The sequence below is a fragment of the Vitis vinifera genome, chromosome 12 (assembly GCF_030704535.1).
Source record: "Vitis vinifera cultivar Pinot Noir 40024 chromosome 12, ASM3070453v1".
Classification (NCBI taxonomy): domain Eukaryota; kingdom Viridiplantae; phylum Streptophyta; class Magnoliopsida; order Vitales; family Vitaceae; genus Vitis; species Vitis vinifera.
In genome coordinates this window covers 11060760-11077020 of record NC_081816.1, presented here as the reverse complement: position 1 = coordinate 11077020, position 16261 = coordinate 11060760, and positions in this window count along the sequence as shown.

Here is a 16261-nt window from a genome sequence, read left to right as displayed (position 1 = left end):
CATTTTCGACTTCTGAAAGAGTTTTTAAATGTGTGACCATCCAAATTCCACCCCTCCCTCTCTATTTGAAGCCTCAGGAACATGCATTAGAGGAGAGAGCACCCCCGTGCACCATTTGAGAACTCTCTGGAAATCATGAACAAGCCACCTCTTTCCATCTCAGTCATGGCCAAGACTAGAGGAGAACCCCATGCACCCTGGGATCACACACCAAGCCTCTCATTCCATTTCTTACCTCCTAAAACCATCATAACCCATAGCTCTAGCTGAGAGCTCCAGTTGAGGAGACTACCAGAGCAGAGGTCAATGTCCTGACCCAACCCATTCAGAAGGCCACCATATCTCCACAGGACCCTTCTATTACTTGATCATCTCTTTATTTTTTGTATTTACTTATTATATTAGTATACATAATTCCATGTTTTGATGTCTTATATTCTGGGATTGGATGTATTACTGATGATACATCATATATAGACATCATTTTTGTTTAAACTTGGCATTTTTCTATTTCCTCTACTCACTAACTCTTATGTTTTCTTTGAAACATGTGGTTTCTCCTACATGACTCAGACTCCATGTCACTCAGGAGGTACCACTTCCTCCCTATTTTTTAATCACTTTTGAAACATTGAGGACAATGTTCAGCTTGGTTGGGGGGAGAGTTGAGGAAGGAAGTTTTGTTATTAATGCTAAGTTATTTTGGTAATTTAGTTGCTTTTTGCTTAAGTTTAAAATTTTTAAGTTTTTTATTCTACTCTCCATGGTTATTAAGGAAAAAATTTCAAAATGAAATGGGAGAAATTAAATTTTTGTCTTTTTACTTGAAACTTAGAGTTTGTATTATGTTTATTAAAGTTGATGAATTATTGAACTCCTATTGATTTCAACCTTATTTCTTCCACTTTAAGCTATCCACACACCGTGCACAATAGGTTCCGATTATAAGATGAAAAACTATTTCCCCCTTGACTTAGGAAAATTTAGACTTGGTACCTTTGACCTCATTTTAATAGTTTTGAGACACCTTATAAAAGGCCAATGAGCCTTTGGAAAAAGAAAGAAAAAGAAAAATGTTTGCTTGCCTTGAAACCCGAGCAAGGTCTGAGGGGTATATGGTGAAAATCTTTAAAACCTGGTGCCCTAAGCCTTCAATGGTTGGGAGTCACTGACCTCAATGCTCGTTACATGGGTGAATAGGTGGAGTTTAGCATACTGTAGGTGCTTGGGTATTAAAAATTCATTCTCAAAAGTCCGGGGTGAAATACGAGGAGTAAGTGGTTGAAAAATCCTTAAAGCTTGATGCCCTAAACCTTGATTGGTTGGGAGTCATCGATGGACCCCCGTTACATGGACAATTTAGAAAAGAATGCCTTTAAGCTTTGCACTCCCACATGAAAAAAATTGTTAAAGAAAAGAGGTGCGTTCTTAGCCTATTGGAGGTTGATTAGTTTGCTAAGCTTTGAAAAGAACTAGGTTGAGGGGAGAGATTAGTTTGACATACTATATCCGGAAACTAATAAATAACACATAGATTTTTGTGGAAGAGTAAGGATTGGACCTTTGGGAGTGGAAATTATTTTGAAGCTTAAATTTGCATAATGCCTACTCTTTATGAATTGTGACTAGACAAAATTATTTGATAGCTCCTATTGAAGTTTGAGTTTTATTTCTTTCATGTTCCATGTGAGAGTTTGATCAATCATGCCACTCATATCATTTTTTGGAGTGATTTGCATGATCCCTTTTATGTATATTATTATAGTTTACTTAGTTTTTATCTCCTCCATTGCTAAGGGACTAGCAATGAGTCGGTTGGGGGGTGTGATTACTACCAAAAAGTGCTATTTTGTAGACCTAATTATAATGGTTTTAAGCACCTTTGAGTAGTAATCATATTCATTTAACCCAATTAATTCATTAAGGTCCTTAGTAATTGGTTTTAACCATTTTGTGGCAAGTTTACATGTTTTTATCAGCTTGTGAATCAATTCAAGCATGCCAAATGATGGAGCTACTTGGACAAGTTATGGCAAAGCTTTTGGAAGCTCAAATTCATGAAGAACCAAGCTTTGGAGCTCCATAGCCCTTTGCCAAAGTCGTTCAAAGTATGCAAGGAAGGAACAATGGAGAAGAGGAAAACAGAGGACAGCAGCTGCAGTCTTCTTTGGCACTTTTGGAGAACTTCCCGAAGTCCATTTTCTACATACTATATACCATTTCAAAGCTCAGGAAGTAAAGAATCCAATGCTTCAAACCGTGTACGATTTGGAGCTGAAATGAGGAAGATATGGCCTTCAGAAGACAACTACTCCAGGGGTGTGCGAAAATTTCGCACAACACCTTCCAAATTCGCACACCCCTTGCATGGTGCGAATTTTCCCCTGTTTCTGCCGACTCCACACGAGATCTTTTCTTTTGGATATTTTTGTATAAATTTCCATTCTTCTCCTTGTAATCCACCACTCATGTAATTTCTTAGCTAGGAAGGTTGGAAAAACTTCTCTATATATATTCCCTTGCATCCATTGTAATAGATATCGATCAATATATAGAATATACAGAGCCTTGCTCTGTTTTTCTCTCTTCTCCTATTCTTCCCCATTTCTATTTTCTTAGTAGCCAAACAGCCTCTGAGGGCTTTTCCTCATAGGATGATTGACTAAAACTTTTAGTTTCTCAAAGTATGGATGTTATGTGATGGCTTGGATGCAATCCCATGGAAATTTCTCGCACCCGAAAGGTAAGGTAGTCGTTTTTCATTAATGGTTCATTAATGCAAAGTTTGGTTTTTATTTCCTTTTGACAACTTCCAACGGCCAATACTTGATAAGCTTTTGGATTTCTATCCATTAGTTATCTCCTACGAGCTATTGGAAGGTGAGGTTTTCCATTCCAAGTTTTGCATTAATCCGTTAGAACCAATTTCAATGGCCATTGAAAGGTGAGTTTATCACCTGGAATGACTTTGAGTTGCCAATATTTGGTAAGCTTTTGGCTTTAGACCACTAGTTATCTCTTACGAGCCATTCAAAGGAAGTCTAAGGTGAATAACCATTGATGAAGTTCACTACCATCTGTTTTGTCATTTTAAAGGATTAAAACTTGATTTGCTAAATCCATACCGGTTCGGGAAGCAAGCATCACCATAGTTGCAACCCCAACGCGAGGAGCCTATCCTGAGATTTCCAATTTGCATAAGAGCCAAAGCATAGCTATCCTATCTTTGAGAAACTTGTTTTACACCCTTTCATTTTAGTCTTTAATGTTAGCTTAGATTAGTTTAAATCTTTCTAAAACATTTACATCTTCTTTTAAAGCTAACATCCATAAGAAAATCACTTATTTTCCTAATTTGAATATCACTTGTGTTTGCGAAAACCCTTCCCAGTGAACGATCCTAGAACCACTATGCTATAGTAGCTTGGCTACTTTAGTAATAGTATTCAAGGTATAAATTTTGTTGATACGCCTTTAAAGCTAAGCTACCATGAGTCGAATCAATTCACTACATGGAGGGTAGTCATGTCATTTCCACTATCTATCCTACGGATGTTGGTACAGGGATCCTTAGTTTGAGAAAGTCACATCATCAGAGAGAGTTCATGTTACATTGGCATTTGAGAGTATGTTATCCTTTTTTTGATGTCATCTTTGGGGATTTCTTGGTTGCGTTCAGAGCATGTATACTTATGTAAAAAAAATAAAAAATAAATAAATAAATAAAAATAAAAATAAAAAATAAAAAATGAAAACATGTGTGCATTGTTATCTATCACTGAGTATGTATTGATGTTTGAGGGTCACTTGATTGATCGTGTTTGTTAGCAGGAGTTCGTATGTGAGCTTCCCGGGATCCCTCAGGCTTTGTATTCATTTTGTTGCATATTTTGTGAGCGAGATGAGTGACTTTCTCTTAGGAGCTCTGGGTCATTGTCCATTCCATCATTATGTTCGTAGTTGACATGACTTTCCCTGCATATTTGATTTGAGCGGATTATCACTCATTCTCACGTTCAGTGCTTCATCATCATCATCCTTGTTTTCACTTCTGATTCATCATCTTCATTCCACATTTTAGCTTTTTCTTACAATGACCCATTTTTGGGTTTGATATTCTCTTCGCATCACCATTATACATCTCATTATCAGTTTGATCTATTTCATTTGTCTCCTCATCGACACTATGTTCACATTAGGCACCATTGGGTCCATGCCTCACGGGATTTACTATACTTGCTGCATTTCATACATGAGGGCATGGGTTTTGATCATCGGGTATTTGAGCTTAGTTTCCCTTCGTTTCTATCACCCTATCACCCTAGCCTACATTACGTCCCGTGTCTTAAGACCACCCTGAGGCCATGGGATCAGATATCGTCTTCTACGGCTTCTATGTGGACAGGTGTTTGAGATTCGGTTGACATCCAGATATTTGCCATGCATCTTCTTCTGGGAGACACTTCTCAGATGTTTAGATTCGTTTCAACCGTGTTTGGATTACCAGGACCACATGTTTGATGAGAGATGATTTGATGTCACCTATATTTCCTGATTTGTCGCACGTCAGATGCCATACTGGGGCATATTCCGTTTCGGAGGATCTTTATGGATCTTCGCAGAGGTCACATGTTCGAGGATAGATGATTCCATGCTATCTGATCTCCGACCTATCCTACATTTCGATGCCATACAGGGGCATATTTCCGTTCGGATGAGATTTACAGATCATGAGGGAGTCGCGTGCTTATCCTTATTTACGAGATGTATGCAGGGATGATGATATATTCGCTATCCTCGCGATGATTCCTTAGTGGAACCTATCGAGAGCCATCTAGCCAGTTGCAGGCATAGATGATTTGAGCTCATCTGATTTTTCGACATGTTACATTTCCGATGCCACACTGGGGCATATTCCCCATCTTGATCGAGATTTATAGATCCCCACTGGTTTACATGATCATCCACGGTTATGAGATACACGCCAGGTTGATGATTGATTTCATTTTGTCCTGATACTCCGAGGAGCCTCTCTTGACTCGTTCAGCCAGATTCATACTATTTGATATAGTCGTGATTCCTGGATGGGGTTATGTCGAGTGCCTGGATCCACACGTCATCATTTCAGTGCAGTGCACATCAGGTCTTTTATGCATCCCCATGGTGTTATTCTCGGGTCATCAGGACAGATCGGGTACATCTGATGCCATACTGGGGCATATTTCCCTCATTTAGCCATGGAGGCGATCGTTCTCTCACATGTCCGTCGCAGTCTCCATCACTCGGCCGAGATATATTGTATTCGCCTCACTGACCGTTGTTCCTGAGCTCTTCATTGACATGATCTCTTAGTGGTGCGTCGTTCGAGACTCGTAGAGCCCCTTTTAGCCATTTCTAGCAGTTTGAGATTTGCAGCGGCATGCCACACTGGGGCATATTTCCCCCACATTGTTTCCTTGCAGTCTGGCGTTTAGAGCCGCCGTTCATTCACGGTTTACGACATTCAGAGTCATCATGTCACATTTTTCAGTTCGGCGTTCAGAGCCACTTCTCAGTTTGACGTTCAGAGTCATCACCATCACTTTTTAGTTTCGGCGTTCAGAGCCATCACCACTTCTCTTAGTTTCGGCGTTCAGAGCCATCATCGGTTCTCAGATCGACGTTCAGAGTCGCGTTCTCGGTTTCGGCGTTCAGAGTCGTTATCACTTCTCAGCTTCGGTGTTCAGAGCCATCATCACTACTTCTCTCAGTTTCGGCGTTCAGAGCTGTGACCGGTTTTCAGATCGACGTTCAGAGTCGCGTTCTCGGTTTCGGCGTTCAGAGTCGTTATCACTTCTCAGCTTCGGTGTTTAGAGCCATCATCACTACCTCTCTCAGTTTCGGCGTTCAGAGCCGTCATCGGTTTTCAGATCGACGTTCAGAGTCGCGTTCTCGATTTCGGCGTTCAGAGTCGTTATCACTTCTCAGCTTCGGCGTTCAGAGCCATCATCACTACTTCTTTTAGTTTCGGCGTTCAGAGCCATCATCGGTTTTCAGATTGACGTTCAGAGTCGCGTTCTCGGTTTCGGCGTTCAGAGTCGTTATTACTTCTCAGCTTCGGTGTTCAGAGCCATCATCACTACTTCTCTCAGTTTCGGCGTTCAGAGCCGTCATCGGTTTTCAGATCGACGTTCAGAGTCGCGTTCTCGGTTTCGGCGTTCAGAGTCGTTATCACTTCTCGGTTTCGGCGTTCAGAGCCATCATCACTACTTCTTTTAGTTTCGACGTTCAGAGCCATCATCGGTTTTAAGATCGACGTTCAGAGTCGCGTTCTCGGTTTCAGCATTCAGAGTCGTTATCACTTTTCAGCTTCGGTGTTCAGAGCCATCATCACTACTTCTCTCAGTTTCGGCGTTCAGAGCTATCATCGATTTTCAGATCGACATTCAGAGTCACATCCTCGGTTTCGACGTTCAGAGTCGTTATCACTTCTCAGTTTGACGTTCAGAGTCATCATCATCACTTCTCTCAGTTTCGGCGTTCAGAGCCATCATCGGTTTTCAGATCGACATTCAGAGTCCCCTCCTCGGTTTCGGCGTTCAAAGTCGTTATCACTTCTCAGTTTGACGTTCAGAGTCATCATCATCACTTCTCAGTTTCGGCATTCAGAGCCATCATCGATTTTCAGGTCGACATTTAGAGTCGCATCCTCGGTTTCGGCGTTCAGAGTTGTTATCACTTCTCAGTTTGACGTTCAGAGTCATCATCATCACTTCTCAGTTTCGGCTTTCAAAGCTATCATCGATTTTCAGATCGACATTCAGAGTCGCATCCTCGGTTTCGGCGTTCAGAGTCGTTATCACTTCTCAGTTTGACGTTCAGAGTCATCATCATCACTTTTTAGTTTCGACGTCCAGATCCATTACCGTCATCTTGTTTAGGCTTCCAAAGCCACCACCGTCATCTTGTTTAGGCTTCCAAAGCCATTGCTATCATCTTGTTTAGGCTTCCAGAGTCATTATCATCATCTTGCTTAGGCTTCCAGAGCCATTACCGTCATCTTGTTTAAGCTTCCAGAGCCATTATCATCATCTTGCTTGGGCTTCCAGAGCCGTTACTATCATCTTGTTTAGGCTTTCAGAGTCATTACCGTCATCTCGTTTAGACTTCCAGAGCCATTACTGTCATCTTGTTTATGCTTCCAGAGCCATTACCGTCATCTTGTTTAGGCTTTCAGAGTCATTACCGTCATTTTGTTTAGGCTTCCAGATCCATTACTGTCATCTTGTTTAGGCTTCCAGAGCCATCACTGTCGTCTTGTTTAGACTTCCAGAGCTGTTATTTTCTAGTTTAGCTTTTAAAGTTAGTTTTTTTGGTGGCTTCCAGAGCTGTTGTTTCCTAGTTTAGCTTTTAGAGTTAGTTTTTTTTTTGTTGGCTTCCAGAGCTGTTATTTTCTAGTTTAGTTTTTAGAGTTAGTTTTTTTGGTTGGCTTCCAGAGCTATTGTCTTCTAGTTTAGTTTTTAGAGTTAGTTTTTTGGTTGGCTTCCAGAGCTGTTGTTTTCTAGTTTAGTTTTTAGAGTTAGCTTTTGGTTTGCTTACAGAGCTGTTATTTTCTGGTTTAGTTTTTAGAGTTAGTTTTTGGTTTGCTTACAGAGCTGTTATTTCCTAGTTTAGTTTTTAGAGTTAGTTTTTGGTTTGCTTACAGAGCTGTTATTTTCTAGTTTAGTTTTTAGAGTTAGTTTTTGGTTTGCTTCCAGAGCTGTTATTCTCAGTTTAGCATTTAGAGTTAGTTTTTGGTTGGCTTCCAGAGCTGTTGCTTTCTCAGTTTAGCATTTAGAGTTAGTTTTTGATTTGGCTTCCAGAGCTGTTATTTTCTAGTTTAGTTTTTAGAGTTAGTTTTTTTCGGTTGGCTTCCAGAGCTGTTGTTTTCTAGTTTAGTTTTTAGAGTTAGTTTTTGGTTTGCTTACAGAGCTGTTATTTTCTAGTTTAGTTTTTAGAGTTAGTTTTTGGTTTGCTTACAGAGCTGTTATTTCCTAGTTTAGTTTTTAGAGTTAGTTTTTGGTTTGCTTACAGAGCTGTTATTTTCTAGTTTGGTTTTTAGAGTTAGTTTTTTTCGGTTGGCTTCCAGAGCTGTTGTTTTCTAGTTTAGTTTTTAGAGTTAGTTTTTGGTTTGCTTACAGAGCTGTTATTTTCTAGTTTAGTTTTTAGAGTTAGTTTTTGGTTTGCTTACAGAGCTGTTATTTCCTAGTTTAGTTTTTAGAGTTAGTTTTTGGTTTGCTTACAGAGCTGTTATTTTCTAGTTTAGTTTTTAGAGTTAGTTTTTGGTTTGCTTACAGAGCTGTTATTTCCTAGTTTAGTTTTTAGAGTTAGTTTTTGGTTTGCTTCCAGAGCTGTTATTTTCTAGTTTAGTTTTTAGAGTTAGTTTTTGATATGGCTTCCAGAGCTGTTATTTTCTAGTTTAGTTTTTAAAGTTAGTTTTGGTTAGCTTCCAGAGCTGTTGTTTCCTAGTTTAGCTTTTAGAGTTAGTTTTTGGTTGGCTTCCAGAGCTGTTGTTTCCTAGTTTAGCGTTTAGAGTTAGCTTTTTGGTTTGGCTTTCAGAGCTTTATTTTCTTATTTCCTAGTTTAGTGTTTAGAGTCAGTCTTGTCATGCAGAGTCACAGCTCCTAGCATTCCTATTCAGTGGCATTGCGCGTCTCACTTTCATTGGATTTACACTTGTTCTTGTCCTCCTCACTTCGTTACCTTGTGCTTATCATGTATTCATCCTGTAGTCCACATAGGGCAGTCTCCTTTAGACGCATTCTTGTCCGTACCCCAGGGTGGTTCGACCGTTACTCACCTCTAGCATTTGGTTTTTCGAGTCACTTTCGGGAGACATCTTAGAGGGAGCTTGGATCCTTAGTATGGCCGCAGAGGCATTTTGTGACATCATTTCTCTTTTAGGATTAGAGCCTCATTGTTCATCTGTTAGGCTGAGTGAGTTTATATCTCACTGGTGTCCTTATGGGGGTCTCCTTGGTTCTTCGCTAGAGTTCACTTCATTCCACTCACTATTCACACTTACTCTTCACTTCAGTGTTCATGTTCCTTGCACTCGTGATCTCTACCGAATAGGGGCATATTTGTAGACCCTCACTTTGGGAGATAATTGTTGTAGCAAATTTTGCCAGGTGGAGCCTCTTGACAGGCTGCTGAAGAATCAAGTAGTGGATTTGAAGGGCAAACCAGGTGGTGACACCTGGAAAGGTGATTCTTCAGGCAGTTATGAGATATTTTGAGGATTGCCAGCTACCGGGTGAGGGGCTTTTCAGAAGCTGCTGCAGGGTAGTGGTGGTTGGGGGGGCTATCGTTGGAGAGATATTTTTAGAAGGTTGGCAGCTGCAGTGAAGGAGGGGCAGCTGCAAGTTTTGTTTTTGGGGAAAAAAGGGCTTGGCTGCTTTAGGAGGGGAGAGAAAAAGAACGAGAGGGGGAGAAGGGGGATTTCTGGAGAGCTTTGGAGAGGAGGCTGCCATTGGAGAGTTTTTGAGCTTCGGAGGATTCCTTGCCGTGGAAGAAAGAGAGTTATCTAGAGAGGAGAGCTGCTAGAGTATATCCTTGAGCATTGTATCTTGACTAGGTGAGGGGAAGAAGAGTGAGACTTTTCTGGACTTTTCTGGAGTGTTTTTTCTGGGGGAACGAGAAGACTATATTTGCTGAGGAAAGGAGTAGGGGAAGAGACAGCAAGGTTTGATCACCTCTCATCCTATGTTCTTACTTCTTATTTCATCTTATCTCATCTTTGAGGCTCACTTTGCGTTTTCTTGTTGATGTCTAGACGTCTGTTTTGTTTATCTAAGGAGGAAAACCTGCTGCTAATTTTTGTTTGCTTGATCCTTGTTTTCTCTCGTATGAGTCGTATATTGATTGCACATGGTGTTTGAGTTTTAAGTTCATTTAGATCCTCCCACCAGCCTCTTTTGAGAGCTATTTGATCTTCATGAAGCAGGGCTTTGATTTAATAGCATTATTTCCTTTTATATGTGGCTCTGTTTTTCTTTTTCTTTGGGTTCTTTTTCCTATTTCCTTGTTTTTCCCCTCCGTCTTTAGCATCTTTTGGAGAAGAGATTTGTAGGCTTGAGGGTGAACAAGGCAGCAAGCTGTTCAGGGAGCATGTCTTTTTCAAGGGGAGAGAGAGCTCTGCAAGCTGCACTAGAAGAAGAGTTATGTAGTGCAGAAATGAGTGGAATATGCGTTTGGGAAAGGTGAAGATATATCACTGATTACGGCAGCTGATCCATGGTTAATCCTCTAAGATGCCGTTATGCCTTGAGAGAGATGCGACTGATAAGTTGCCTGGAAATATTGGCACTAGAGAAGATATTGGTACTCTGTTGAGAAACTCACAATACATTGCAGAAGGTATCCCCAACAGAGAAATTAACCCAGTTGTTCAGGGAGGTTTGAACTGTTTGCACTACAAAGACGTTTTTGGGGAACAGTTTGGTAGAGTTAGAAAGTTGTGGGTCTACTTGCATGGAGGATACGAGGAGAGACACTCATATATACCGGCAAGGAACGATGAGCCTCTATATAGCAGAATACGTTTTGTTGTGACATACGGCATCTACGTCACAAGGTTTGGCAATGAGGTTCCTATTTTACAAATCATGTCGGTGAAGCTAGGTCCCCTGCATGCATGAACTTTTGGGTCACCAAGAAGCTGTGCCCAGGGTGATGTATTGAGAGTCTCAACTTTCTCAAACAGGGGACTACTCTCAATAGTTATTCTATAACGGTTTTGGAAATGACTTTCATGTTCAGAATTCAGAGTTGTTTCTAATATGCTCAAGGCGGGTTTTCAAAGTTTTGAGGTCCAAGAAGATCTCGCTCATAGCCTTTTTGGGGATACAGTTGCTATCAAGAGGCTCCTTCATTTTTATATTTATTTCTCACTAATTCTCACTGCCCAGTCCATCAATTCCATACCCATCCATCATCACGCCCACCTTTCCACATCTATGTCATACCCCTCATGTCCACGCCGATATTCACCCCTCTTAGCTGCACCACCTTTTCTCTCACTAACCTCTACATACCCATTAAGCCACTCCACCAAACCCATTTCACTCAACCCCATACCGCCATACCCATTTCCCAACTCCACCAGTCAGCCTATTTCTTTCATAGTTTCACCATCTCTCCCATTGGTCCTGGTCATGCATGAATTCATACCTATATATCTCCATGAACCATTCCGCTAGCCGCTCTCTATATCTATATCTCTCACGGTACCCCCTCTTCAATCTGCTGTTGATGCCTTTTGAGCCAGCATCGGATGTCTCTGTTAATGCAAATTTCACTCGGCACTTAATCATGGAATAAGTTGTGAACGCTGCATTTGGGAAAACTTTTTGAGATATTCTTCCTGCAAATGTTCTTCAGAAAGCTACTTGATGTCTAATATGTGCATCGGACGTAATAGTGATTGCTTTGTTTTGGAATGATTCCTTGAGAACTGGTGTCTCTGGAGGATACAGTACAGAGCTCTCCCTCCCAGGCAATTATCTCGTTGACCGGACCCCATCCCAAATTGATGACTGCCCGAAACTGGAAATCATTGACCTCTGAATCAATGGATGTCGTCGAAGAAATCTGGTTATTGTAGCTTGACTCATCATCAGACAATAAGAGGATGCTTAATCTGGATGTTGTCAAGCTGGAACAGATTGAATAATCAAATTTGAAGGCTCAAAAGGGACAGAAGGGTACAAGAAGCAGCATTCTGTTGACTCAGCTGCCTTGGCCTCTGCCATAAGCGAGATCCAGCGGCTGAAATCCTAGTTTGCAATGAAAGTTGGACCTCAGGTTGCTCAGGCCAAGCATATAGGATCAGCTGATTTTGAGCTTCATAGCTTGAAAGAAAACCTCGCGGGAACCCTCTCTTTTGTGGAGAACATGAAAACAACCAGCAGGTTATGGAGAGGGACGTATGCCCTGACAGAGGAAGCGAGCATGGAGAGGTCAGGATGGTCACTTATTACAGTGATATGTCAGACTCTAATGAGCTGCTTGTCATCTGCTAAGCTGAACTTAGAGTCAATGACGACTGTTTATAACCTCATCGATAACACCGCCCAACAAATTAAGGTTGCCTGATGATCAATCGTTAAGAAGGAGCTCCCGCAACGTAATCTTCCCTTCTGTTCTTCTACAGCTTCGTCTTCGCACCGCCTGCAAGCATGGGAGCAGGTGTAAAGAAGACATGAGATGACTCATTTGGTAGATATAACTTCTGAAGGATTGCATGGCAGCTTTTCAGATATGAAGTACATAAAAGCTTGACATAACTCCTGTTTTAAAGTTACCTCTCCTGTTCCGGCTGGTATCAATGATACATTCTGGAGGTAATTCTTTTACTGAAAATCCCGGTTCATCAGCGAAAGTCCCGTTGGAAAAGAAACCTGTTGATTATGGTCAAGATGGTGAGGATCGGCGTTATAAATAGTGCCCTAAAGCCCACGCGTGCTCACTCTCAATCCCGGTGGTCCCGTTTTCTTTACATTGCAAGTTTGAGATTTCAACATGACAGCAAGTGGGATTAAAGGAATTTCCAGAGGACTCCAAATGACTACCTCAAGGTCCGGTGTTGACGTTATCATATAGACTTTTGGGCAAGTGATAGATTTAACGAAAAATGAGTCCAAGTGATGAAGAAATTAACCCATTCGAGGATAATGATGAGTTTGTTTCACCTGCACCCGAAGGCGTTCTTCGAGTTGTACGTTTTTCCTTGATGGGTGTTCACTTAATTCAGATGTGAATTATGATCATTAATATCTAAATCTTTCAAGAGGATTTTAGCAGCGCCAGTAATACGCTGTTGTTGTAGAGTTCATTGCAAACGAGGACTGCGTCTGACCCCTTTTTTTTGGTGATAAGTGTCAAACCATCAGCCATGAGAAGAGCAATGCATATTATTGAGCTGACATGTGTCAGGTCTATGGGACGATTTTGTCATGGCTCAGTTCTATTGTTTGAATAATTTTGTCTGCGCACCTATAAAAATCAGTGCACCCGCCGTCGATGGACAGATAGTTGATAATTCTGGAAAATAGTGTTTGCATCACTGGTCAGCAGAGTGAGGGTTCAGCAGTCTGGATTGCTGCACCAGATCGGGATATTTCTGACTTGCCATCAAGTTCTTTCTACAACCTTCCCCCTCAGAGCCAACATGTAGCTTTGACCCCAACAAGGGTGAGCATGACCCAATTATCGGTATCTATCCTCCTGCACAAGCAGTGACAGCAACTATTCATCCACTTCTGCAACCATCCCAGACAATGGCCGGTATTGCTGATATAGTGGGACCTACAGGCAGTGTCTATCAGCAGCCATAGCATGCACAAGTCAACTGGGCCCTATCCCTACCAGGCCATGCATTGGCCATCTTTAGTATGGGCCACCTTTGGGCCATGTGACATTCTTGGTTCTCTTTTTATTTGATTTTGAAAAGGTTTTCTTAAATCCCATTTGTAAATATCTTTCTCAAAATTCTGATTTTCAAATAAATTCCATTTTCTCATCATTCATCCTTAGTATTTTTTTTAGGATCACCCAAGAATCCTATTTTTAATAAAACTTGGTTGCCATCTTTCCTTCTGGCAAACAATTTCAACATCTCTTTTGTTTTAAAATGTTTTAAAATGAGTATGAATTAAATTCCGTAATTCCGAATAATGGAATTTATGGAATTAATTCATGCAAAAATGAATTGGGTCTTGGTGGGGGCCCTACATATGAGATTCCATGATTGATTGATTTATTTGTCATGCATGATTGATTTACTCTATTCCTTGATATGCGCTTAATTATATATGTTCATTGTTCACTAACCATGTTTCATGATAGCGCATTCGTGATTGCCGCCCAGGTACGCATCTATTCATATTTTGTTCATTCTTTATACATGCTTTGTTTCTCATATGTGCATGATTGATTCGAGCATTCATTGATTTTCTCATTGATTGCCATGTCAGCTTCATCTCATTAGTAGAGACCCGACTTTAGGGACTTAGAGGGGTGCTACGGTCCATACCGTACCTTCCCAATAAGTAACCTGACCCCCGAACCCGATCCGGTTTTTCACAGACCACCTTTTCCAAAATAAGGAGTCACAATTAGGGTTTTTCTTTCTTATTTTGTTTACCCTTTAAAAATAAAACAAAAATAAGTGGCGACTCCAAGTCATTTTCAAATAATCAATAAAAATCAATTTTTCAAAATAATAAATCGAGCTCGCCATCGAGTGGGAAACGCATTTGAGCGATCGAAATGCGGGGTCCACACTAAGCTCATGACCTAGAGTCCTTCAAGTAAACCATAACCTAAAGTTATTCATAGCATCTATAGCTTTGAGCTCACTATCCATTATAGCTAATGTGATCCACAAGCCTTAGCTATTCATAGCATCTAGAGCCCTGAGATCACAACCCAGAGTAGATCATGTCATCCATAATCTTGAGTTGTTTATAACATCAAGAGCCTTGAGCTCATGACCTATAGTTTTTCATGTCATCGACAACCTTGAACTGTTCATAGCATCAAGAGGTCAAAGCTCACTATCGGGAGTCGTTCACATCTACCACAGTATAGAGTTGTTCATATCATCTAGAGCCCTGAGCTCATGACCTATAATAGCTCATGTTATCCACAATCGTGAGGTGTTAATAGCATCTAAAACCTTGAGGTCCCAACCCAAAGTTGTTCATGTAAGCCACAACCTAAAGTTATTAATAGCAGTTAGAGCCTTGAGCTCATGACCAATAGTAGCCCATGTTATCTATAGCCCGAAGCACTTCATAGCATCTATAGACCTAAGCTCATGACCTAGATTGATTCATTTGCACCACAACTTAGAGCTATTTGTAGCATCTAGAGCCCTAAGATCTCGACCATGAGTAACTATTGTCATCCATTGCCCAGAGTTGTTCATAGCATCTAGAGCCTTGAGCTCACAACTGAGAGTAGCTGATGTCATTCACTGTCCTAAGCTCTTTATAGCAGCTTCAGCCTTGAACAACCCTAATATGTTCATAGCATCAAGAGCCTTGAGCACACAACCTGAAGTTGTTCATGTCAACCTTTGCCTAAACCTATTCATAACATCGAAAGCCCTAAGATGATGACCTAGAGTAGCTTATGTCTTCGACTACCCTGAGTTGTTCATAGCATCTAAAGCCCTGAGATCACAACCCGAAGTCGTTCATGTGAACCACAACCTTTAGATGTTCTTAGTATCCACAACTTTAAGTTTTTCATATCATTTAGAGACCTAAGCTCATGACCTGGATTGTTTCGTGTCATCAACAACCCTGAGTTGTTCATAGCATCTAGAGTCTTGAGCTCACGAATTGAATCCATTCAAGTAAACCACAACCAAGAGTTGTTTATAGCATCTAGAGCCTCGAGCTTACGACCCAATGTTGCTTAAGTCATCAACAACCCTGAGCTTTTCATAGTCTCTTAGGCTTTAAGCCAAAATCGTGAGTTACTCATAGCATATGGAGCCTTGACCTCATGACCTAGAGTCGTTCATGTCAACCATAGTCTTGAGATGTTCATAACATCTAGAGCCTTGAACTCATAACATGGAGTCTTTCATGTGATCAACAACCTCAAGTTGTGCATAACATTTAGAGCCCTAAGCTCATGACTCAGGGTTTTTCTTATCAACCATAACCCTATGTTGTTCATAGAATCTAAAGGCCTGAGCTGATGAATCAAAGTCATTCATCTTATTCACAATGCTAAGTTGTTAATAACATTTATAACCCTGAGCTCACAACCTGGAGTTAATCATGTCATCCACAACCCTTAGCAGCTCATATCATCTAGAGGCTTTAGCTCATGATATAGAATCATTCATATCATCCACAGTCCTGAGTAGTTCATAGTATTTAGTGCCTTAAGCTCATGGGATCTTGAGTCGTTCATACCATGATTACTACTCAAAAAGTGCTATTTCATAGCTTGTAATTAACTTTTTTAAACACTTTTGAGTAGTAGTTATTACCTTTTAACCCAATTAACATATTAAGGACCTTTGCAATCATTTCTAATCAAAGTGTGTAAGTTTTGGTGTTTTTGTTAGTAATTTGATCACCAAAGCAATCCAAGATTGAGGAGAGTTCTTTGGAATCCATGGCAAAGCAATGGAAAGCTCAGAAACATGAAGAACCGAAGCTTTGAAGTCCTTTGCCTTAAGCAAATCCGGAATGCAAGGAGGGGAAGCAAAGAGAAATCT